At 37.9% G+C, this 24,760-nt stretch overlaps 1 long non-coding RNA gene across 1 annotated transcript; it reads left to right on the top strand.

Annotated features, from left to right (window-relative positions):
- The first annotated feature begins 13,069 nt into the window (after nucleotides 1-13,069).
- Nucleotides 13,070-24,489, top strand: LOC129782476 (uncharacterized). The gene is made up of 2 exons (XR_008744596.1): nucleotides 13,070-13,228; nucleotides 24,317-24,489. It is a non-coding gene; the product is annotated as an uncharacterized LOC129782476 (long non-coding RNA).
- Nucleotides 24,490-24,760: the final 271 nt, after the last annotated feature.

Raw genomic sequence — 24,760 nt, 5'->3', positions numbered from 1 at the left:
AGGAAGTCCATCTCTGACGGTCCTTTCAACTGTCCTCGTTCCTACCTGTATTAGGATTGTTCTATCCTTAAGGAAGTTCACAATCCATTTGATAAATTCGATTGGAGTACCGTATTCAAAGAGGATTTGTTCCAGAGTTCCTGTTTTTACGGTGTTGTACGCATTTGACATATCAATGAAGATCGCACCTGCTACTTTACCTTCTCTTTTGATAGCGTTAATGTGGTTCGTGACGTAGCTCAAGCATGTTGTGGTAGAGTTATGTCTTCGGAAACCAAATGATGTATTCGGCAACACACGCTTCTTCTGGATAAATTGATTGAGTTCACCTAGTACTGCCGAGTTAATAATCTTCAAAGGGCAGTTAAGCATGGAAATCGGTCGTAGGTTGCTGATTATTTCTGGGTTCCGTCCCGGTTTTGGTATAGCAATTACTTTTATTTTGTTCAACGCTAAATCAGCTCTACAATTTTTCCACATTCTGTTGAGGTCGTAAATCACGCTATCTCGAACATCTGGTTTTATACTTCTTAACATTTCGTAGCTAAGGCCATCTGGGCCTGCTGCAGATGGCTTCTTCTTCTTATGTAGAATTTCGTTCCATTTTTCCACGCTCAAAATGTCGTACGTGACCTCCTTGTAGAGACAGTCACCGTAGTCGTCCCCACTTGGGAAATTGGCATTCAGGAATTGGATTGCGGCTTCTTCGTCTTCATGTACGACCGAGGGCTGGTTCATTTTCTTCTTTTTGCCCGTTAGTCCGTTAATCTTCTTCCATAACTCTTTACTGCTCGTGCTTGGGTCGATCTCATTGACGTATTCTTGAAATTTCTCCCTCATGAGTTTGTGTTTGCACCTTGTGAACAAACTTTCTCTCCTTTTCATCTCCATTAAATCCTCTAGATTGCCACTGTTGTTGAATTTGGTCCTAGCTTCGTTTTTGCTTCTCCATGCTTCTTCCACTTCTGCACTCCACCAAAACTTCGGTTCGTACCGGTTCTTCTGCTTCGCTGTTTTCTGGATTTTTCGTGCTATCTGTTGTAGTTCGGCCCATCCGTATACTTGCTTTGTGTCCAAATTTCCTAATTGTTCCGTCACTTGTTTCCGGTTGATAAAGTATTTGTTTGTGGTTTTTTGTTCAGTCTTGATTGTGATGTGGATGACAAGGCGTCTGCTGCCAATCCCGTACTGCAGAATCTCCATTTTCGTATCATGGTATAGTGCTGGGGAGACCATAACCAGATCGATCGTGGATGATTTTTTGTTGAGCTCCGCTGGTATGTATGTTGGTTCACCATTGTTCAGCAGGATTATATCCTCGTCATTGATAAAGTCGAAAAGGATTCTCCCTTTCGCGTCCGAGTGGTGACGATCCCATAGATGATGATGTGAGTTCAAATCACCGCCTATTAGAACCTTTTTGTACTTTTCTACGCTTTTGAATAACTTTGTCAGGAATTCTTTGAATTCGTTGACCGATGCACTTGGTGAAACATATATTGAAAATATTACTACATCCATTTTGGTCACATTGTATATCCTCCGTAGAGTCTACTACGATTGGTCTATTTTTGACTGCCTCATGGATTACGATCATGGAACCACCGTATCCATCTAACCTTGAACTATAGTAATTGTTGTATCTCGGAATTTTGTATTTACTATTTTCATATTGTTGTTTCGTCCAACATTCAGAAATTATTCCAACTGTATACTTTTCTTTAACTAATACTCTGACTAGCTCTGATTTATTCTTTTCCAAACTTTGTATATTGCACTGAAAGATTTTACAGCTCATTTTGGTTATTACTTTTTTGGTAATACTTTTTTACCCTCATGTATATTTTCAGGTGATTGCATCCAGAAATCTTTAGACGATATCTCACAAAATTCAGCCATTCGAAATGACGTTCCTTCACAACAAACAGGCTCAAAACAAAAGAATTCTGATACTGGAAATACGTTGTCTAGCAATGAAAGCACGTCTGTTGTCGATGAATTGAAAGGTATGTACAATAGAACAATCAATTTTTTTTATTCTTCTAATTTGTTGATTCGTATGTTGTAATTTAAAAACCAAAGATTGTTTAAAGCACTGGTTGGAAAACTTATGAAGCGATCGCCGTTGACGTATTCTATGACCAAAACCGCGTTCTCTCTTGACCTCTCCGTCATTGGTTCCGATCTAAAATTGATTGGATTGTTATATATTTGGATTTTTGAAATATTTTGAGCGTATCAGTGGTGCAATGAGTTTGTTCTCTATGATCGGAAAAATTACCGACTGGACCATTTTTGGATCCATTACATCACGGGAACACCAAGCCAAACTGATGGTATTGGATTACATCACGGGAACACCAAGCCGAATGCGTAAATGGGTGCGAATATTACTTCGCTCGGACGCATTCATACGCAAACAATTTTTCATGACTGTTCCATGCGAAAGCAGAACAGAAACCGATGCGAGTGAAAGTACTCACGCCTTGCGTATGTCTGCTTTTCGCGTTGACGGTGGAATGGTGTCATCTGGATACGACATTAGTTTGTATGAGACCAGCTATTCTCTATCAGATTAGTCGCCCTTAAAGAAGTTTTAAATTGCTTGCACAAAATATGTGCAATTTTTCATATTTTCTGTTTGGACAACACATAGGTTCCATGTAAGAACATTTTTCATGATGTTCATTCAGAGAAAAAAATCAGCAGCGATCTTCACTCACAATCAATCGTACAAACAATTACGATAACTCGTACACGCAATAGGCCATGCAATGGATTGAAAGCAACGAAAAACCTTTTTGCTCAATTCGCCCTCACTAGAAGATTTCATGTTTACCTTATTCATGCATCGCCCCAGCTTCCCCCAGATTTTTTTTCTGATGATCAGGAAGTATATGAATGTTTCGCGGTATTGAAAAAAAAAACATGAAATTGAAAATATATAGCTTCGGTTTGAAATCTTCTTCTTCTTCTTCAATGGCACTAACGTTCCTAGGGGAACTTCGCCGTCTCAACGTAGTATTACTTGCGTCATTTTTATTAGTACTTAGTTGAGATTTCGATGCCAAATAACACGCCTTGAATGCATTCTGAGTGGCAAGCTCTAGAATACGGGTGATCACAGTGCAAGTCGGAGGAAATTTCTTTGACGAAAAATTCTCCCGACCAGAACGGGAATCGAACCCGAACACCCGGCATGTTAGTTATGACGCTAACCACTCGGCCACGGGAGCACTCGTACCAACTTATATGATACGCCAAACAATGATGAACAACGAATGACGAAGCTAGAGAGAATCGCAATGTCGTAGTGTTGATGTTTTCTGAGAAATGAACGAATTATTGATTTCTTGGTCTCTCAGACCTATGCGCGAGTATAGGAGTGTTAACCGTCATGGTGTTTCGTCGAATTTTTTCGAATATGCTAAATCTTTTACGGTTGAACCATAAAAATGATTCCCTGGTGGTGGAGGAGACTGGGAAGAAGAATTCAGGGTCTGCAGGAGTAAAATGCGGACTTAGAGAAGGTGCTCCCGTTCTAAAATAGTAGTATTCAAATTCAGAGTGCCGAGGAAAATATACCATACTAGTGGTCAATGATTCTATAAATGTACCTCTTTTGAACTAGTAGCTATTAGGACCAAGCAGAAATATTCAAACAAATGAGCTATTTCATTCAACATTCAAAGAACAGGTAATTTTGAACAGAAAAAAAATTATGTTGGTACAATAATAACATTGTGCATCATTCTCATTGTGTACTTTTTTTTCAATCATCCTCAAAAAATCATGAAATGGTAAATTTATCAATATACTAAAATACCATTTCATTCAAAAACAATTATTCTGCACCATGTTTATTTCAAAATTATATTTAATGTAACTTTTAAAATTATGACATCATACTTTTTTATTACAAATATATCTGTTCTTTTTGATAACAAGAAATAAATATTCGCTCGGTTAATCGAATACTGAAAAACAATTATTCGAATGAATCGAATATTTAAAAATGACCCCACGATTAATCGACAATTGAATAAACGAAAAATTTAGACATCTCTATTTGCAGTCAAATCCCTTTCCACAGTCCTCTGTATATTTATACCGTTTCCCCTGCGCACTTATTGACGACACGGTCACACCTTTATTCCACACATCTTGGTTGAAACCAAGACGGGTCTATGGTACTAGGTGAGGCCGTTTCTTCACTAAGTTGGTTAGGGGAGCGGTATATGAAAACAGTACGGAAGAAAGCAGAAGGGGAATTTTTTCCTTGAAGTGTGAAAGAGACATACTGATCACGAGCGAGCTTGGGCACAAGCGTATTGTGTTTTGTTTACAAACAAAACAGTAGACTTCCAAGATAGCTGAAGAGTGGTTTTAGCAAGTTGACCCACCTTAGGAATACTTCTACGCACCTTGGTTGAAACTAATTCATATTCAAAGACAATTTCGCTATATCTTTTCTCTGAGTGTACCATAAGTCACAAACGTCATAAGGATAAACAAAAGCGCTTTGTGGTTCACTTCGAGAAAACTGTTTTGCTTTTAATATGAATATTCAAGTTATCAACACTTATTAAATTTATTGCTTACCGGTCATTCATTACATTTTTGTTTTTCTTGGTTGAGAATAATACTATAAAAACTGTGCCTCATAAGAAAGTGCTGGTTAGAAACTGTGATGGAATATAAAGAAGTATAAACATCATTGCAATCTGTTTTAAGATCTTATGGAAACCCTAAAAGTGATGTCTCAAACTTCGGCGGAAAGTAAAAACTCTAGCCGGGAAACCTCACCTAGTCGCAAAAATTGCCATTCAGGTAATTTATACTATAAACTAACGCATATTTTTCTTCTGTTTTGTTTATACAATTCATTGGGACCCAAAAAATTCTTCATTCGTGTGATAAATTTTGCTAATTGTTCGAAATGGATGTTTTTTAGTTGTTTTTCTAAAATGTTCAATTATGATGTGAAAATTTCCAGATACAGTAAGTTACATCTTATTCGACAGATCTGACGAATTTATGCAAAGCTACATCAGTTTATGCGACACCTACGTTAGGCCGCGGTGCAATTGCTTGCAGCTCATTAATGCTGGTTTAGAGTTCCCGTTAACGTGAACTTGAACAGGTGGTGGAATAGTACGATCATTTCACGGATGATTTTGTTCACGTTCACGTTCACGTTCATATTAAAAGTTCGGCATTACTGCCGTGCCTTTACGTGAAGTAAATAAATATCGATCTTCAATAAAGTAGTTTGGGTGAAGCATACAGTTGTTCATCAACCCGAAGCAACGAAGTTTTGACGTAGAACTACGTCTTTCATTTCTATACCGGGGTGTAAAATCAAAGTTTCGAAAACGAAAGCGTTACGCCGGAGACCGAGATTTTGAGCGTTAATAGCTCCTAAACAACTGAACGAAATGGTATGATAAACACTTCATTCGAAAGATAAAATGTCTACGCGTTCTATACTTGTCACTTTTTGATCCAAAAACTTGTTTCAATAGTCTTAAAATTGCTTTCAAAACAGGCTATTGAAATCACCAATCGGTATATAAGCGAGCACCGCTCGGAAATCCACTCAGTTCTAATTGATCTAATTGAAAAAATGATCACAAGTGTAAGTGTAAATTTTGTGTTGTGGTGAAAATTACTTGATATGTGAAACGATTTATTTCAATTTTCATAAATAAAAAACCAAGCTGTTTTTCCGCTCGAGAACGGGTCGTTTGGTTAAGCGGCGAGAAAAATTGTAGAAGTGAAGAAATATTAGAAAAAGTGACTTCCCATATGCTCTACATATAGTATAGTGTAGGTGTTGTTAGTCCAATTAAAATTCGCATTGGGTTGAATTAAACACAAACTAAAAATTATAAAAGAAAATTACTTTTTCCGTTTCCAATATGTTTTCTCTATATTAAGGTTAAAGTGGAAGCTAGCAACAAATGGCTGCCACAATTGCGCTCATTTCTTTCATGTCCCTCCCTCATCACTCGCCCGAAAATCAATAATTTTGCGAAACAGTGTGAAGAAAATGATCGTTTTCGCACACTTCCCATCAAAACTCGAGCAAGTGCTCTGAAAGTTAAATTTTCATTTTTCAATCTTCGACCATGGTTTTGTTTGTTTGGTGAAATTCGTTATTTTTTCGACACTGATGCCAGACAACATCATCGAAACAGCTATAAAAACTACTCAATAAAATGTTATTCCTTAGTCATAGCGTTTCATGTCATGAAAATCAATAGAATAAAATTTTATTGATATCAATACAATTATTATTTTTACGTTTAATGGGTGTATAATGTAAGTTTAAGCAACTTTAACATTGGGTAAGAAAATTGTATTGCAGAGCTCGGAACTCTGCCACGGCTGCCTATGCTTTCAAAAATAGTAAACGGAAAAGTATTACATTACATCAAAATGCCTCGGCCAACGAATATGTTCGAATATGCTCTCCAACGTGAATAGGTTCACAACAATACGATCAACGAAGGAAAATATTAAGGAATTCACCTCTATTCCGGATCCCGAACGGGTTGAAATTGGCAAAATAATGCATTTTGTAACCCGTTCGACTTCTTCTTCTTCTTCTAAATCGTGGGACTTTGACAATCCCCACTGTCAAATGGCACAGCATACTTGCTATCAAGACGGGTCTATGGTACTAGGTGAGGCCGTTTCTTCACTAAGTTGGTTAGGGGAGCGGATATGAAAACAGCACGGAAGAAAGTAGAAGGGGAATTATTTGCTTGTAGCGTGAAAGAGACAGACTGATCACGAGTGAGCTTCGGCAATAGCGTATTGTGTTTCGTTTACAAACAAAACACAGTAGACTTTCAAGATGGCTGAAGAGTGGTTTTAGCAAGTTGACCCACCTTAGGAATACTTCTACGCACCTTGGTTGAAACTAATTCATATTCAAAGACAATTTCGCTATATCTTTTCTCTGAGTGTACCATAAGTCACAAACGTCATAAGGATAAACAAAAGCGCTTTGTGGTTCACTTCGAGAAAACTGTTTTGCTTTTAATATGAATATTCAAGTTATCAACACTTATTAAATTCATTGCTTACCGGTCATTCATTACATTTTTTGTTTTTCTTGGTTGAGAATAATACTATAAAAACTGTGCCCCATAAGAAAGTGCTGGTTAGAAACTGTGATGGAATATAAAGAAGTATAAACATCATTGCAATCTGTTTTAAGATCTTATGGAAACCCTAAAAGTGATGTCTCAAACTTCGGCGGAAAGTAAAAACTCTAGCCGGGAAACCTCACCTAGTCGCAAAAATTGCCATTCAGGTAATTTATACTATAAACTAACGCATATTTTTCTTCTGTTTTGTTTATACAATTCATTGGGACCCAAAAAATTCTTCATTCGTGTGATAAATTTTGCTAATTGTTCGAAATGGATGTTTTTTAGTTGTTTTTCTAAAATGTTCAATTATGTTGTGAAAATTTCCAGATACAGTAAGTTACATCTTATTCGACAGATCTGACGAATTTATGCAAAGCTACATCAGTTTATGCGACACCTACGTTAGGCCGCGGTGCAATTGCTTGCAGCTCATTAATGCTGGTTTAGAGTTCCCGTTAACGTGAACTTGAACAGGTGGTGGAATAGTACGATCATTTCACGGATGATTTTGTTCACGTTCACGTTCACGTTCATATTAAAAGTTCGGCAGTAAACGTGAAGTAAATAAATATCGATCTTCAATAAAGTAGTTTGGGTGAAGCATACAGTTGTTCATCAACCCGAAGCAACGAAGTTTTGACGTAGAACTACGTCTTTCATTTCTATACCGGGGTGTAAAATCAAAGTTTCGAAAACGAAAGCGTTACGCCGGAGACCGAGATTTTGAGCGTTAATAGCTCCTAAACAACTGAACGAAATGGTATGATAAACACTTCATTCGAAAGATAAAATGTCTACGCGTTCTATACTTGTCACTTTTTGATCCAAAAACTTGTTTCAATAGTCTTAAAATTGCTTTCAAAACAGGCTATTGAAATCACCAATCGGTATATAAGCGAGCACCGCTCGGAAATCCACTCAGTTCTAATTGATCTAATTGAAAAAATGATCACAAGTGTAAGTGTAAATTTTGTGTTGTGGTGAAAATTACTTGATATGTGAAACGATTTATTTCAATTTTCATAAATAAAAAACCAAGCTGTTTTTCCGCTCGAGAACGGGTCGTTTGGTTAAGCGGCGAGAAAAATTGTAGAAGTGAAGAAATATTAGAAAAAGTGACTTCCCATATGCTCTACATATAGTATAGTGTAGGTGTTGTTAGTCCAATTAAAATTCGCATTGGGTTGAATTAAACACAAACTAAAAATTATAAAAGAAAATTACTTTTTCCGTTTCCAATATGTTTTCTCTATATTAAGGTTAAAGTGGAAGCTAGCAACAAATGGCTGCCACAATGGCGCTCATTTCTTTCATGTCCCTCCCTCATCACTCGCCCGAAAATCAATAATTTTGCGAAACAGTGTGAAGAAAATGATCGTTTTCGCACACTTCCCATCAAAACTCGAGCAAGTGCTCTGAAAGTTAAATTTTCATTTTTCAATCTTCGACCATGGTTTTGTTTGTTTGGTGAAATTCGTTATTTTTTCGACACTGATGCCAGACAACATCATCGAAACAGCTATAAAAACTACTCAATAAAATGTTATTCCTTAGTCATAGCGTTTCATGTCATGAAAATCAATAGAATAAAATTTTATTGATATCAATACAATTATTATTTTTACGTTTAATGGGTGTATAATGTAAGTTTAAGCAACTTTAACATTGGGTAAGAAAATTGTATTGCAGAGCTCGGAACTCTGCCACGGCTGCCTATGCTTTCAAAAATAGTAAACGGAAAAGTATTACATTACATCAAAATGCCTCGGCCAACGAATATGTTCGAATATGCTCTCCAACGTGAATAGGTTCACAACAATACGATCAACGAAGGAAAATATTAAGGAATTCACCTCTATTCCGGATCCCGAACGGGTTGAAATTGGCAAAATAATGCATTTTGTAACCCGTTCGACTTCTTCTTCTTCTTCTAAATCGTGGGACTTTGACAATCCCCACTGTCAAATGGCACAGCATACTTGCTATCAAGACGGGTCTATGGTACTAGGTGAGGCCGTTTCGCCACTAAGTTGGTTAGGGGAGCGGTATATGAAAACAGCACGGAAGAAAGTAGAAGGGGAATTATTTGCTTGTAGCGTGAAAGAGACAGACTGATCACGAGCGAGCTTCGGCAATAGCGTATTGTGTTTCGTTTACAAACAAAACACAGTAGACTTTCAAGATGGCTGAAGAGTGGTTATAGCAAGTTGGCCCACCTTAGTATATACTTCTAGGCGCCTTGCTTGCTATAACGCCAGTCAGTTTTTCATTGGGAGTAGCTTTTGTTTATTTTCGTCTTGTCAAAAGGTGCAAAGAGCGGTTTAGATTTTCATTTCGATTTCTTTGAGAAATTTACAAATGTTTTTCAGAGTATCAATGTTTTTGTCGTCGAAAGCATCTTGGATTGAGAAATATTTGTCAAGGTTGTGTTTGTCTCTGTGTGTTACGTAGTTAATACAGTTGAAAATTATGTGTTCTGATGTGTTAAGGCAGTCGCAAAGCTGGCAGTAGAACTCATCTTTAATTTTCATCTTGCTCAGCCAGAATGGATAATAATCGTGTCCGGCCAGTAGACGGTTTAGGGTTCTTATCTCGGTGTTGGTTAGTGGCAGGTTATGGAACCAAGATTTCGAATTAATCCCTGTCTGCAGTTTGAAAAACTTTCTTCCTTTGCCAAATTCTTGAGTGTAGTTTACATACCATTGTTGTATTTTTTCAGTGACGTCGTTCTTGATCCAGTTGATTGCATCGTGTGGTAAAAACCGATTGTGGATCACCTCGTTCGACTGGAGCCCGGCTTTAGCCAGACTATCAGCTATCTCGTTGCCTTCCAGGTTCACGTGCCCCGGAATCCACTGAATACAGGAGTTGGTTGTTATGGCTGTTTCCAGGATTTCCTGAATGATTTCGTCCCTTTCTGTTGCATCTAGTTGCCCTCTGATGAACTCACATCCAGACTTCGAATCAGTAAGAATAACAGCATTATTGAGCTGGTTCCTCTTCAAATACCGTAGAGCTTCTCCAATCGCTTCCAGCTCAGCCGACATCGTACATACAGAGTGATTTAGTTTCCTGCTGATCATCCTCTTGCTGTAGTCATCGTAGATTCCAATGCCACAGTGATCGTTGTCCTTCGAAGCATCCGTATAGATCTTCCGGTGGAACTTGTATTGTCCGTGAATTTTTCCCAGTTGCTTCAAGATTCTGGCTGATGTATTTCTTTTAGTCCATGGTTGATCATCAATTTCTGATTGAACCCATACAACTTGTGAGATCTCGCTGAAAACATCCTTGTACTCCTCGAACTTCCGCTTCTTGGTAAGTTTGCTTATCTGCTGGTATGTCGTTGTGGGCAATTAACTGCCTCCAGACTGGTGTTGAGTACTGTGCGTGTCTAACTATTTCCTTTGCCGTTGTTAACTTCCGATGAAATTGCAAGGGTGGTTGACTGGCTATAGCGCAGAGAGTGTTAATTGGTGTTGTTTTTGAACAACCCGTTATTTTTCTCAAACAAACGTTATTCGTGACCGTGAATTTTTCCAGGTTCGTTTTTGAAGAGTTTGCGTATATCGAAACCCCATATTCCAGGTAGCTCCGAACTATTGCGTTGTACAGTATGTTTAGGGTTTGAGGGTGTCCTCCATTTCGTGTACTGCTCACGACCTTCAGCATGTTAATCCTGTCAGTGGAGCAACTCTTAATCTCCCTTATATGTGCTCCATAAGTTAATGAACGATCGAGTGTAACCCCAAGGTATTTGTACATGTTCACCGATTCCAATTCTGTGTGTCCTATCTTTAGCTTCAAAACTTTTTTATTGAGCTGGAATAACATGACTTTTGTTTTGATTTCATTTATTTTCAGGTTCAAATTTTCAGTTTTACTCTTGAATTCGTTCAAAAAGATCTGGCCGCGGTTTTGAACGTCTTCGAAGTTTTTACCTTTGATTATCTCCATGAAGTCGTCGGCGTATTGCACCAGAACTACTCCTTCCGTTATTCCATTGTGTAGCTGTGCCGTATAGATGTTGAACAATACAGGGGACAAAACGTCTCCTTGAGGAAGTCCATCTCTGACGGTCCTTTCAACTGTCCTCGTTCCTACCTGTATTAGGATTGTTCTATCCTTAAGGAAGTTCACAATCCATTTGATAAATTCGATTGGAGTACCGTATTCAAAGAGGATTTGTTCCAGAGTTCCTGTTTTTACGGTGTTGTACGCATTTGACATATCAATGAAGATCGCACCTGCTACTTTACCTTCTCTTTTGATAGCGTTAATGTGGTTCGTGACGTAGCTCAAGCATGTTGTGGTAGAGTTATGTCTTCGGAAACCAAATGATGTATTCGGCAACACACGCTTCTTCTGGATAAATTGATTGAGTTCACCTAGTACTGCCGAGTTAATAATCTTCAAAGGGCAGTTAAGCATGGAAATCGGTCGTAGGTTGCTGATTATTTCTGGGTTCCGTCCCGGTTTTGGTAAGGCAATTACTTTTATTTTGTTCAACGCTAAATCAGCTCTACCATTTTTCCACATTCTGTTGAGGTCGTAAATCACGCTATCTCGAACATCTGGTTTTATACTTCTTAACATTTCGTAGCTAAGGCCATCTGGGCCTGCTGCAGATGGCTTCTTCTTCTTATGTAGAATTTCGTTCCATTTTTCCACGCTCAAAATGTCGTACGTGACCTCCTTGTAGAGACAGTCACCGTAGTCGTCCCCACTTGGGAAATTGGCATTCAGGAATTGGATTGCGGCTTCTTCGTCTTCATGTACGACCGAGGGCTGGTTCATTTTCTTCTTTTTGCCCGTTAGTCCGTTAATCTTCTTCCATAACTCTTTACTGCTCGTGCTTGGGTCGATCTCATTGACGTATTCTTGAAATTTCTCCCTCATGAGTTTGTGTTTGCACCTTGTGAACAAACTTTCTCTCCTTTTCATCTCCATTAAATCCTCTAGATTGCCACTGTTGTTGAATTTGGTCCTAGCTTCGTTTTTGCTTCTCCATGCTTCTTCCACTTCTGCACTCCACCAAAACTTCGGTTCGTACCGGTTCTTCTGCTTCGCTGTTTTCTGGATTTTTCGTGCTATCTGTTGTAGTTCGGCCCATCCGTATACTTGCTTTGTGTCCAAATTTCCTAATTGTTCCGTCACTTGTTTCCGGTTGATAAAGTATTTGTTTGTGGTTTTTTGTTCAGTCTTGATTGTGATGTGGATGACAAGGTGTCTGCTGCCAATCCCGTACTGCAGAATCTCCATTTTCGTATCATGGTATAGTGCTGGGGAGACCATAACCAGATCGATCGTGGATGATTTTTTGTTGAGCTCCGCTGGTATGTATGTTGGTTCACCATTGTTCAGCAGGATTATATCCTCGTCATTGATAAAGTCGAAAAGGATTCTCCCTTTCGCGTCCGAGTGGTGACGATCCCATAGATGATGATGTGAGTTCAAATCACCGCCTATTAGAACCTTTTTGTACTTTTCTACGCTTTTGAATAACTTTGTCAGGAATTCTTTGAATTCGTTGACCGATGCACTTGGTGAAACATATATTGAAAATATTACTACATCCATTTTGGTCACATTGTATATCCTCCGTAGAGTCTACTACGATTGGTCTATTTTTGACTGCCTCATGGATTACGATCATGGAACCACCGTATCCATCTAACCTTGAACTATAGTAATTGTTGTATCTCGGAATTTTGTATTTACTATTTTCATATTGTTGTTTCGTCCAACATTCAGAAATTATTCCAACTGTATACTTTTCTTTAACTAATACTCTGACTAGCTCTGATTTATTCTTTTCCAAACTTTGTATATTGCACTGAAAGATTTTACAGCTCATTTTGGTTATTACTTTTTTGGTAATACTTTTTTACCCTCATGTATATTTTCAGGTGATTGCATCCAGAAATCTTTAGACGATATCTCACAAAATTCAGCCATTCGAAATGACGTTCCTTCACAACAAACAGGCTCAAAACAAAAGAATTCTGATACTGGAAATACGTTGTCTAGCAATGAAAGCACGTCTGTTGTCGATGAATTGAAAGGTATGTACAATAGAACAATCAATTTTTTTTATTCTTCTAATTTGTTGATTCGTATGTTGTAATTTAAAAACCAAAGATTGTTTAAAGCACTGGTTGGAAAACTTATGAAGCGATCGCCGTTGACGTATTCTATGACCAAAACCGCGTTCTCTCTTGACCTCTCCGTCATTGGTTCCGATCTAAAATTGATTGGATTGTTATATATTTGGATTTTTGAAATATTTTGAGCGTATCAGTGGTGCAATGAGTTTGTTCTCTATGATCGGAAAAATTACCGACTGGACCATTTTTGGATCCATTACATCACGGGAACACCAAGCCAAACTGATGGTATTGGATTACATCACGGGAACACCAAGCCGAATGCGTAAATGGGTGCGAATATTACTTCGCTCGGACGCATTCATACGCAAACAATTTTTCATGACTGTTCCATGCGAAAGCAGAACAGAAACCGATGCGAGTGAAAGTACTCACGCCTTGCGTATGTCTGCTTTTCGCGTTGACGGTGGAATGGTGTCATCTGGATACGACATTAGTTTGTATGAGACCAGCTATTCTCTATCAGATTAGTCGCCCTTAAAGAAGTTTTAAATTGCTTGCACAAAATATGTGCAATTTTTCATATTTTCTGTTTGGACAACACATAGGTTCCATGTAAGAACATTTTTCATGATGTTCATTCAGAGAAAAAAATCAGCAGCGATCTTCACTCACAATCAATCGTACAAACAATTACGATAACTCGTACACGCAATAGGCCATGCAATGGATTGAAAGCAACGAAAAACCTTTTTGCTCAATTCGCCCTCACTAGAAGATTTCATGTTTACCTTATTCATGCATCGCCCCAGCTTCCCCCAGATTTTTTTTCTGATGATCAGGAAGTATATGAATGTTTCGCGGTATTGAAAAAAAAAACATGAAATTGAAAATATATAGCTTCGGTTTGAAATCTTCTTCTTCTTCTTCAATGGCACTAACGTTCCTAGGGGAACTTCGCCGTCTCAACGTAGTATTACTTGCGTCATTTTTATTAGTACTTAGTTGAGATTTCGATGCCAAATAACACGCCTTGAATGCATTCTGAGTGGCAAGCTCTAGAATACGGGTGATCACAGTGCAAGTCGGAGGAAATTTCTTTGACGAAAAATTCTCCCGACCAGAACGGGAATCGAACCCGAACACCCGGCATGTTAGTTATGACGCTAACCACTCGGCCACGGGAGCACTCGTACCAACTTATATGATACGCCAAACAATGATGAACAACGAATGACGAAGCTAGAGAGAATCGCAATGTCGTAGTGTTGATGTTTTCTGAGAAATGAACGAATTATTGATTTCTTGGTCTCTCAGACCTATGCGCGAGTATAGGAGTGTTAACCGTCATGGTGTTTCGTCGAATTTTTTCGAATATGCTAAATCTTTTACGGTTGAACCATAAAAATGATTCCCTGGTGGTGGAGGAGACTGGGAAGAAGAATTCAGGGTCTGCAGGAGTAAAATGCGGACTTAGAGAAGGTGCTCCCGTTCTAAAATAGTAGTATTCAAATTCAGAGTGCCGAGGAAAATATACCATACTAGTGGTCAATGATTCTATAAATGTACCTCTTTTGAACTAGTAGCTATTAGGACCAAGCAGAAATATTCAAACAAATGAGCTATTTCATTCAACATTCAAAGAACAGGTAATTTTGAACAGAAAAAAAATTATGTTGGTACAATAATAACATTGTGCATCATTCTCATTGTGTACTTTTTTTTCAATCATCCTCAAAAAATCATGAAATGGTAAATTTATCAATATACTAAAATACCATTTCATTCAAAAACAATTATTCTGCACCATGTTTATTTCAAAATTATATTTAATGTAACTTTTAAAATTATGACATCATACTTTTTTATTACAAATATATCTGTTCTTTTTGATAACAAGAAATAAATATTCGCTCGGTTAATCGAATACTGAAAAACAATTATTCGAATGAATCGAATATTTAAAAATGACCCCACGATTAATCGACAATTGAATAAACGAAAAATTTAGACATCTCTATTTGCAGTCAAATCCCTTTCCACAGTCCTCTGTATATTTATACCGTTTCCCCTGCGCACTTATTGACGACACGGTCACACCTTTATTCCACACATCTTGGTTGAAACCAAGACGGGTCTATGGTACTAGGTGAGGCCGTTTCTTCACTAAGTTGGTTAGGGGAGCGGTATATGAAAACAGTACGGAAGAAAGCAGAAGGGGAATTTTTTCCTTGAAGTGTGAAAGAGACATACTGATCACGAGCGAGCTTGGGCACAAGCGTATTGTGTTTTGTTTACAAACAAAACAGTAGACTTCCAAGATAGCTGAAGAGTGGTTTTAGCAAGTTGACCCACCTTAGGAATACTTCTACGCACCTTGGTTGAAACTAATTCATATTCAAAGACAATTTCGCTATATCTTTTCTCTGAGTGTACCATAAGTCACAAACGTCATAAGGATAAACAAAAGCGCTTTGTGGTTCACTTCGAGAAAACTGTTTTGCTTTTAATATGAATATTCAAGTTATCAACACTTATTAAATTTATTGCTTACCGGTCATTCATTACATTTTTGTTTTTCTTGGTTGAGAATAATACTATAAAAACTGTGCCTCATAAGAAAGTGCTGGTTAGAAACTGTGATGGAATATAAAGAAGTATAAACATCATTGCAATCTGTTTTAAGATCTTATGGAAACCCTAAAAGTGATGTCTCAAACTTCGGCGGAAAGTAAAAACTCTAGCCGGGAAACCTCACCTAGTCGCAAAAATTGCCATTCAGGTAATTTATACTATAAACTAACGCATATTTTTCTTCTGTTTTGTTTATACAATTCATTGGGACCCAAAAAATTCTTCATTCGTGTGATAAATTTTGCTAATTGTTCGAAATGGATGTTTTTTAGTTGTTTTTCTAAAATGTTCAATTATGATGTGAAAATTTCCAGATACAGTAAGTTACATCTTATTCGACAGATCTGACGAATTTATGCAAAGCTACATCAGTTTATGCGACACCTACGTTAGGCCGCGGTGCAATTGCTTGCAGCTCATTAATGCTGGTTTAGAGTTCCCGTTAACGTGAACTTGAACAGGTGGTGGAATAGTACGATCATTTCACGGATGATTTTGTTCACGTTCACGTTCACGTTCATATTAAAAGTTCGGCAGTAAACGTGAAGTAAATAAATATCGATCTTCAATAAAGTAGTTTGGGTGAAGCATACAGTTGTTCATCAACCCGAAGCAACGAAGTTTTGACGTAGAACTACGTCTTTCATTTCTATACCGGGGTGTAAAATCAAAGTTTCGAAAACGAAAGCGTTACGCCGGAGACCGAGATTTTGAGCGTTAATAGCTCCTAAACAGCTGAACGAAATGGTATGATAAACACTTCATTCGAAAGATAAAATGTCTACGCGTTCTATACTTGTCACTTTTTGATCCAAAAACTTGTTTCAATAGTCTTAAAATTGCTTTCAAAACAGGCTATTGAAATCACCAATCGGTATATAAGCGAGCACCGCTCGGAAATCCACTCAGTTCTAATTGATCTAATTGAAAAAATGATCACAAGTGTAAGTGTAAATTTTGTGTTGTGGTGAAAATTACTTGATATGTGAAACGATTTATTTCAATTTTCATAAATAAAAAACCAAGCTGTTTTTCCGCTCGAGAACGGGTCGTTTGGTTAAGCGGCGAGAAAAATTGTAGAAGTGAAGAAATATTAGAAAAAGTGACTTCCCATATGCTCTACATATAGTATAGTGTAGGTGTTGTTAGTCCAATTAAAATTCGCATTGGGTTGAATTAAACACAAACTAAAAATTATAAAAGAAAATTACTTTTTCCGTTTCCAATATGTTTTCTCTATATTAAGGTTAAAGTGGAAGCTAGCAACAAATGGCTGCCACAATTGCGCTCATTTCTTTCATGTCCCTCCCTCATCACTCGCCCGAAAATCAATAATTTTGCGAAACAGTGTGAAGAAAATGATCGTTTTCGCACACTTCCCATCAAAACTCGAGCAAGTGCTCTGAAAGTTAAATTTTCATTTTTCAATCTTCGACCATGGTTTTGTTTGTTTGGTGAAATTCGTTATTTTTTCGACACTGATGCCAATCAACATCATCGAAACAGCTATAAAAACTACTCAATAAAATGTTATTCCTTAGTCATAGCGTTTCATGTCATGAAAATCAATAGAATAAAATTTTATTGATATCAATACAATTATTATTTTTACGTTTAATGGGTGTATAATGTAAGTTTAAGCAACTTTAACATTGGGTAAGAAAATTGTATTGCAGAGCTCGGAACTCTGCCACGGCTGCCTATGCTTTCAAAAATAGTAAACGGAAAAGTATTACATTACATCAAAATGCCTCGGCCAACGAATATGTTCGAATATGCTCTCCAACGTGAATAGGTTCACAACAATACGATCAACGAAGGAAAATATTAAGGAATTCACCTCTATTCCGGATCCCGAACGGGTTGAAATTGGCAAAATAATGCATTTTGTAACCCGTTCGACTTCTTCTTCTTCTTCTTCTTCTTCTTCTAAATCGTGGGACTTTGACAATCCCCACTGTCAAATGGCACAGCATACTTGCTATCAAGACGGGTCTATGGTACTAGGTGAGGCCGTTTCTTCACTAAGTTGGTTAGGGGAGCGGTATATGAAAACAGCACGGAAGAAAGTAGAAGGGGAATTATTTGCTTGTAGCGTGAAAGAGACAGACTGATCACGAGCGAGCTTCGGCAATAGCGTATTGTGTTTCGTTTACAAACAAAACACAGTAGACTTTCAAGATGGCTGAAGAGTGGTTTTAGCAAGTTGACCCACCTTAGGAATACTTCTACGCACCTTGGTTGAAACTAATTCATATTCAAAGACAATTTCGCTATATCTTTTCTCTGAGTGTACCATAAGTCACAAACGTCATAAGGATAAACAAAAGCGCTTTGTGGTTCACTTCGAGAAAACTGTTTTGCTTTTAATATGAATATTCAAGTTATCAACACTTATTAAATTCATTGCTTACCGGTCATTCATTACATTTTTTGTTTTTCTTGGTTGAGAATAATACTATAAAAACTGTGCCTCATAAGAAAGTGCTGGTTAGAAACTGTGATGGAATATAAAGAAGTATAAACATCATTGCAATCTGTTTTAAGATCTTATGGAAACCCTAAAAGTGATGTCTCAATCTTCGGCGGAAAGTAAAAACTCTAGCCGGGAAACCTCACCTAGTCGCAAAAATTGCCATTCAGGTAATTTATACTATAAACTAACGCATGTTTTTCTTCTGTTTTGTTTATACAATTCATTGGGACCCAAAAAATTCTTCATTCGTGTGATAAATTTTGCTAATTGTTCGAAATGGATGTTTTTTAGTTGTTTTTCTAAAATGTTCAATTATGATGTGAAAATTTCCAGATACAGTAAGTTACATCTTATTCGACAGATCTGACGAATTTATGCAAAGCTACATCAGTTTATGCGACACCTACGTTAGGCCGCGGTGCAATTGCTTGTAGCTCATTAATGCTGGTTTAGAGTTCCCGTTAACGTGAACTTGAACAGGTGGTGGAATAGTACGATCATTTCACGGATGATTTTGTTCACGTTCACGTTCACGTTCATATTAAAAGTTCGGCAGTAAACGTGAAGTAAATAAATATCGATCTTCAATAAAGTAGTTTGGGTGAAGCATACCGTTGTTCATCAACCCGAAGCAACGAAGTTTTGACGTAGAACTACGTCTTTCATTTCTATACCGGGGTGTAAAATCAAAGTTTCGAAAACGAAAGCGTTACGCCGGAGACCGAGATTTTGAGCGTTAATAGCTCCTAAACAACTGAACGAAATGGTATGATAAACACTTCATTCGAAAGATAAAATGTCTACGCGTTCTATACTTGTCACTTTTTGATCCAAAAACTTGTTTCAATAGTCTTAAAATTGCTTTCAAAACAGGCTATTGAAATCACCAATCGGTATATAAGCGAGCACCGCTCGGAAATCCACTCAGTTCTAATTGATCTAATTGAAAAAATGATCACAAGTGTAAGTGTAAATTTTGTGTTGTGGTGAAAATTACTTGATATGTGAAACGATTTATTTCAATTTTCATAAATAAAAAACCAAGCTGTTTTTCCGCTCGAGAACGGGTCGTTTGGTTAAGCGGCGAGAAAAATTGTAGAAGTGAAGAAATATTAGAAAAAGTGACTTCCCATATGCTCTACATATAGTATAGTGTAGGTGTTGTTAGTCCAATTAAAATTCGCATTGGGTTGAATTAAACACAAACTAAAAATTATAAAAGAAAATTACTTTTTCCGTTTCCAATATGTTTTCTCTATATTAAGGTTAAAGTGGAAGCTAGCAACAAATGGCTGCCACAATGGCGCTCATTTCTTTCATGTCCCTCCCTCATCACTCGCCTGAAAATCAATAATTTTGCGAAACAGTGTGAAGAAAATGATCGTTTTCGCACACTTCCCATCAAAACTCGAGCAAGTGCTCTGAAAGTTAAATTTTCATTTTTCAATCTTCGACCATGGTTTTGTTTGTTTGGTGAAATTCGTTATTTTTTCGACACTGATGCCAGACAACATCATCGAAACAGCTATAAAAAACTACTCAATAAAATGTTATTCCTTAGTCATAGCGTTTCATGTCATGAAAATCAATAGAATAAAATTTTATTGATATCAATACAATTATTATTTTTACGTTTAATGGGTGTATAATGTAAGTTTAAGCAACTTTAACATTGGGTAAGAAAATTGTATTGCAGAGCTCGGAACTCTGCCACGGCTGCCTATGCTTTCAAAAATAGTAAACGGAAAAGTATTACATTACATCAAAATGCCTCGGCCAACGAATATGTTCGAATATGCTCTCCAACGTGAATAGGTTCACAACAATACGATCAACGAAGGAAAATATTAAGGAATTCACCTCTATTCCGGATCCCGAACGGGTTGAAATTGGCAAAATAATGCATTTTGTAACCCGTTCGACTTCTTCTTCTTCTTCTTCTTCTAAATCGTGGGACTTTGACAATCCCCACTGTCAAATGGCACAGCATACTTGCTATCAAGACGGGTCTATGGTACTAGGTGAGGCCGTTTCTTCACTAAGTTGGTTAGGGGAGCGGTATATGAAAACAGCACGGAAGAAAGTAGAAGGGGAATTATTTGCTTGTAGCGTGAAAGAGACAGACTGATCACGAGCGAGCTTCGGCAATAGCGTATTGTGTTTCGTTTACAAACAAAACACAGTAGACTTTCAAGATGGCTGAAGAGTGGTTATAGCAAGTTGGCCCACCTTAGTATATACTTCTAGGCGCCTTGCTTGCTATAACGCCAGTCAGTTTTTCATTGGGAGTAGCTTTTGTTTATTTTCGTCTTGTCAAAAGGTGCAAAGAGCGGTTTAGATTTTCATTTCGATTTCTTTGAGAAATTTACAAATGTTTTTCAGAGTATCAATGTTTTTGTCGTCGAAAGCATCTTGGATTGAGAAATATTTGTCAAGGTTGTGTTTGTCTCTGTGTGTTACGTAGTTAATACAGTTGAAAATTATGTGTTCTGATGTGTTAAGGCAGTCGCAAAGCTGGCAGTAGAACTCATCTTTAATTTTCATCTTGCTCAGCCAGAATGGAGAATAATCGTGTCCGGCCAGTAGACGGTTTAGGGTTCTTATCTCGGTGTTGGTTAGTGGCAGGTTATGGAACCAAGATTTCGAATTAATCCCTGTCTGCAGTTTGAAAAACTTTCTTCCTTTGCCAAATTCTTGAGTGTAGTTTACATACCATTGTTGTATTTTTTCAGTGACGTCGTTCTTGATCCAGTTGATTGCATCGTGTGGTAAAAACCGATTGTGGATCACCTCGTTCGACTGGAGCCCGGCTTTAGCCAGACTATCAGCTATCTCGTTGCCTTCCAGGTTCACGTGCCCCCGAATCCACTGAATACAGGAGTTGGTTGTTATGGCTGTTTCCAGGATTTCCTGAATGATTTCGTCCCTTTCTGTTGCATCTAGTTGCCCTCTGATGAACTCACATCCAGACTTCGAATCAGTAAGAATAACAGCATTATTGAGCTGGTTCCTCTTCAAATACCGTAGAGCTTCTCCAATCGCTTCCAGCTCAGCCGACATCGTACATACAGAGTGATTTAGTTTCCTGCTGATCATCCTCTTGCTGTAGTCATCGTAGATTCCAATGCCACAGTGATCGTTGTCCTTCGAAGCATCCGTATAGATCTTCCGGTGGAACTTGTATTGTCCGTGAATTTTTCCCAGTTGCTTCAAGATTCTGGCTGATGTATTTCTTTTAGTCCATGGTTGATCATCAATTTCTGATTGAACCCATACAACTTGTGAGATCTCGCTGAAAACATCCTTGTACTCCTCGAACTTCCGCTTCTTGGTAAGTTTGCTTATCTGCTGGTATGTCGTTGTGGGCAATTAACTGCCTCCAGACTGGTGTTGAGTACTGTGCGTGTCTAACTATTTCCTTTGCCGTTGTTAACTTCCGATGAAATTGCAAGGGTGGTTGACTGGCTATAGCGCAGAGAGTGTTAATTGGTGTTGTTTTTGAACAACCCGTTATTTTTCTCAAACAAACGTTATTCGTGACCGTGAATTTTTCCAGGTTCGTTTTTGAAGAGTTTGCGTATATCGAAACCCCATATTCCAGGTAGCTCCGAACTATTGCGTTGTACAGTATGTTTAGGGTTTGAGGGTGTCCTCCATTTCGTGTACTGCTCACGACCTTCAGCATGTTAATCCTGTCAGTGGAGCAACTCTTAATCTCCCTTATATGTGCTCCATAAGTTAATGAACGATCGAGTGTAACCCCAAGGTATTTGTACATGTTCACCGATTCCAATTCTGTGTGTCCTATCTTTAGCTTCAAAACTTTTTTATTGAGCTGGAATAACATGACTTTTGTTTTGATTTCATTTATTTTCAGGTTCAAATTTTCAGTTTTACTCTTGAATTCGTTCAAAAAGATCTGGCCGCGGTTTTGAACGTCTTCGAAGTTTTTACCTTTGATTATCTCCATGAAGTCGTCGGCGTATTGCACCAGAACTACTCCTTCCGTTATTCCATTGTGTAGCTGTGCCGTATAGATGTTGAACAATACAGGGGACAAAACGTCTCCTTGAGGAAGTCCATCTCTGACGGTCCTTTCAACTGTCCTCGTTCCTACTTGTATTAGGATTGTTCTATCCTTAAGGAAGTTCACAATCCATTTGATAAATTCGATTGGAGTACCGTATTCAAAGAGGATTTGTTCCAGAGTTCCTGTTTTTACGGTGTTGTACGCATTTGACATATCAATGAAGATCGCACCTGCTACTTTACCTTCTCTTTTGATAGCGTTAATGTGGTTCGTGACGTAGCTCAAGCATGTTGTGGTAGAGTTATGTCTTCAGAAACCAAATGATGTATTCGGCAACACACGCTTCTTCTGGATAAATTGATTGAGTTCACCTAGTACTGCCGAGTTAATAATCTTCAAAGGGCAGTTAAGCATGGAAATCGGTCGTAGGTTGCTGATTATTTCTGGGTTCCGTCCCGGTTTTGGTATAGCAATTACTTTTATTTTGTTCAACGCTAAATCAGCTCTACAATTTTTCCACATTCTGTTGAGGTCGTAAATCACGCTATCTCGAACATCTGGTTTTATACTTCTTAACATTTCGTAGCTAAGGCCATCTGGGCCTGCTGCAGATGGCTTCTTCTTCTTATGTAGAATTTCGTTCCATTTTTCCACGCTCAAAATGTCGTACGTGACCTCCTTGTAGAGACAGTCACCGTAGTCGTCCCCACTTGGGAAATTGGCATTCAGGAATTGGATTGCGGCTTCTTCGTCTTCATGTACGACCGAGGGCTGGTTCATTTTCTTCTTTTTGCCCGTTAGTCCGTTAATCTTCTTCCATAACTCTTTACTGCTCGTGCTTGGGTCGATCTCATTGACGTATTCTTGAAATTTCTCCCTCATGAGTTTGTGTTTGCACCTTGTGAACAAACTTTCTCTCCTTTTCATCTCCATTAAATCCTCTAGATTGCCACTGTTGTTGAATTTGGTCCTAGCTTCGTTTTTGCTTCTCCATGCTTCTTCCACTTCTGCACTCCACCAAAACTTCGGTTCGTACCGGTTCTTCTGCTTCGCTGTTTTCTGGATTTTTCGTGCTATCTGTTGTAGTTCGGCCCATCCGTATACTTGCTTTGTGTCCAAATTTCCTAATTGTTCCGTCACTTGTTTCCGGTTGATAAAGTATTTGTTTGTGGTTGTTTGTTCAGTCTTGATTGTGATGTGGATGACAAGGTGTCTGCTGCCAATCCCGTACTGCAGAATCTCCATTTTCGTATCATGGTATAGTGCTGGGGAGACCATAACCAGATCGATCGTGGATGATTTTTTGTTGAGCTCCGCTGGTATGTATGTTGGTTCACCATTGTTCAGCAGGATTATATCCTCGTCATTGATAAAGTCGAAAAGGATTCTCCCTTTCGCGTCCGAGTGGTGACGATCCCATAGATGATGATGTGAGTTCAAATCACCGCCTATTAGAACCTTTTTGTACTTTTCTACGCTTTTGAATAACTTTGTCAGGAATTCTTTGAATTCGTTGACCGATGCACTTGGTGAAACATATATTGAAAATATTGCTACATCCATTTTGGTCATATACCTGCCTACACATTGTATATCCTCCGTAGAGTCTACTACGATTGGTCTATTTTTGACTGCCTCATGGATTACGATCATGGAACCACCGTATCCATCTAACCTTGAACTATAGTAATTGTTGTATCTCGGAATTTTGTATTTACTATTTTCATATTGTTGTTTCGTCCAACATTCAGAAATTATTCCAACTGTATACTTTTCTTTAACTAATACTCTGACTAGCTCTGATTTATTCTTTTCCAAACTTTGTATATTGCACTGAAAGATTTTACAGCTCATTTTGGTTATTACTTTTTTGGTAATACTTTTTTACCCTCATGTATATTTTCAGGTGATTGCATCCAGAAATCTTTAGCGATATCTCACAAAATTCAGCCATTCGAAATGACGTTCCTTCACAACAAACAGGCTCAAAACAAAAGAATTCTGATACTGGAAATACGTTGTCTAGCAATGAAAGCACGTCTGTTGTCGATGAATTGAAAGGTATTGTACATCAATCAATTTTTTTTTATTCTTCTAATTTGTTGATTCGTATGTTGTAATTTAAAAACCAAAGATTGTTTAAAGCACTGGTTGGAAAACTTATGAAGCGATCGCCGTTGACGTATTCTATGACCAAAACCGCGTTCTCTCTTGACCTCTCCGTCATTGGTTCCGATCTAAAATTGATTGGATTGTTATATATTTGGATTTTTGAAATATTTTGAGCGTATCAGTGGTGCAATGAGTTTGTTCTCTATGATCGGAAAAATTACCGACTGGACCATTTTTG

The sequence above is a fragment of the Toxorhynchites rutilus genome, unplaced genomic scaffold, assembly GCF_029784135.1.
Source record: "Toxorhynchites rutilus septentrionalis strain SRP unplaced genomic scaffold, ASM2978413v1 HiC_scaffold_9, whole genome shotgun sequence".
Lineage (NCBI taxonomy): Eukaryota > Metazoa > Arthropoda > Insecta > Diptera > Culicidae > Toxorhynchites > Toxorhynchites rutilus.
This window is presented reverse-complemented; position numbering and strand designations above follow the sequence as displayed.